We start from the raw sequence: 1,919 nt of genomic DNA, 5'->3' as shown, positions 1-1,919 counted from the left end.
AGTGCCTCCTGGGAAACAAGAGACACATGCAGTAGCAAAGCATTCTCTCCTTTCACACTTCAGGGTAAGGATGAGGACTTTAATCCTCTTCAGACAGTTCTACAGTGTTGTCGCTCTTGTATTTTCCACTGTAACTCCTATGGCTTACCTCATGACCAAAACTAGTCACCCAAAGGCAACCTCTAATGCTCACTTAGTCAACAAGTTTACAACAGTTACTGAAAGCTGGGGAAATGATGATTATCGTTTACTGTGGCATCAGTTAGCCCAGTTCCAACAAGCAAACCACCACTTGGTTAACATCAAGTTATTAATGTCTTCTATGTGTCTTGGTATGTGTGATAGTTTGAATAGGCATGGTCCCATTCAAACCTATAGTCATGGTGTCTGTTCACAGCAATGGAAACTCTAAGACAGATGTTGCTGTGATAGGGCTGACTGTGATTTTGTTTGGAGGAATGTGGATTTGGGAACTTTAGATCAGGAAAGCAGTGGAGCGCTTTAAGTGGGTCTTAATGGTCATGCTAATAGGAACATGGAAGCGAGTGGTGCTGAGAGTGATTTGAACTGTAGGTCCTGACTAAAGAAGAAAAGAACTTTAGTATGCTGTGTAGAGATTATCTGTGTGGTAGTCTGGTGAGGAATGTGGCTGCTTTTTGCTCTTATCCAAAGAGTCTGCCTGAGGCTAAGGTAAAGATATCTAAATTAACTGCATTAGCAAAAGAAGTCTCAAAACACCCTTGTATAGAATCTCTGCGGCTGTTCACTCTTATGAAGAACAGTTTGATTAAAAGGAAAGAGCTGAGCAAGGAAAATACAAAATGTATGCTTCAAGGATTAAAGGAGCACCAGGAAGTGGAATGAAGCTGAATCCTGTGTCCAAGGAGATAAGCAAATTAAAGATATCAAATGGAATTAAGGGAGTAGTGACCTCAGGGCAAGATCCCACCTAACTAAACTTCCCTCTTGTGAAAAGGAATTTAAGAAAAGCTTAGGTCCAGGTCTTTTATCTCAGCACTCAGGAGACAGAGTCATACAGATCTCTGTCTACAGAGTAAGTTCAAGGTCAGCCTGGTCTACAGAGTAAGTTCCAGAAAGGCCAAGCTTAGGCAGTAAAAGAAACCATTGAAACTAGAAAGCTGGGGTTGGGGATTTAGCGCAGTGGTAGAGCGCTTGCCTAGCAAGCGCAAGGCCCTGGGTTCGGTCCCCAGCTCCGAAAAAAAGAAAAGAAAAATCACTGAGGCAGAAACTAGAAAGCTGGCAAAGATGTAATTGAACAGGAAAGCCATGTTCTGGCCCCAGCAAACAGCGGAATTTGGAAGCTTTGGCCACATGAGTCTGGATTTAGAGTCAAGGACAGAAGAGGTTATAGAATCTCCCTCTACAACTAAGAAAAGTCGCTAAGGCCGGGCATGTGTCAAGGGGTGTCCCTTCATAGAGTCCCACAGAGGCCATTGTGTGAAGCTGTCAAGTTGAAGCCTAAATTGCCTTGGAGATCCCAAGATGTTGGAGATGCCATAGTCTTGGGATACCTGTCAAGGAAAGCTGCTAACTGGGAAGTGAACCAGCCCAAGAGAAAGAAGTGTGCTGCAGTCAACACAGCTGAGAGGAGCTGGAGATCTGACGAGCATTTTGACATCAGACACGAAGCGCAGAACTCAGAGCTTGCCCAGCTGGTTTCAGTCTTGCTTTGCTCCAGTATTTCCTCACTGTGCTCCCTTCCCTGTGTTTTAGAATGGCAATGTATATCCTGTGCCATTATATCTTGGAAGTATGTGATCTGACTTTTTGACTTTGATTTTTAGGGAATTATAGTTGCATGAATGTCAGAAGAAAACTTTGAACTTTGAACGTTTAAAGATTGTTGAAACTGTGGTAGACTATGGGGACTTTTGAAATTGAACTAAATGCATTTTGCA

Source organism: Rattus norvegicus, chromosome 15 (assembly GCF_021556685.1).
Source record: "Rattus norvegicus strain SHRSP/BbbUtx chromosome 15, alternate assembly SHRSP_T2T, whole genome shotgun sequence".
In the NCBI taxonomy this organism is placed as follows: Eukaryota; Metazoa; Chordata; class Mammalia; order Rodentia; family Muridae; genus Rattus; species Rattus norvegicus.
This window is presented reverse-complemented; position numbering follows the sequence as displayed.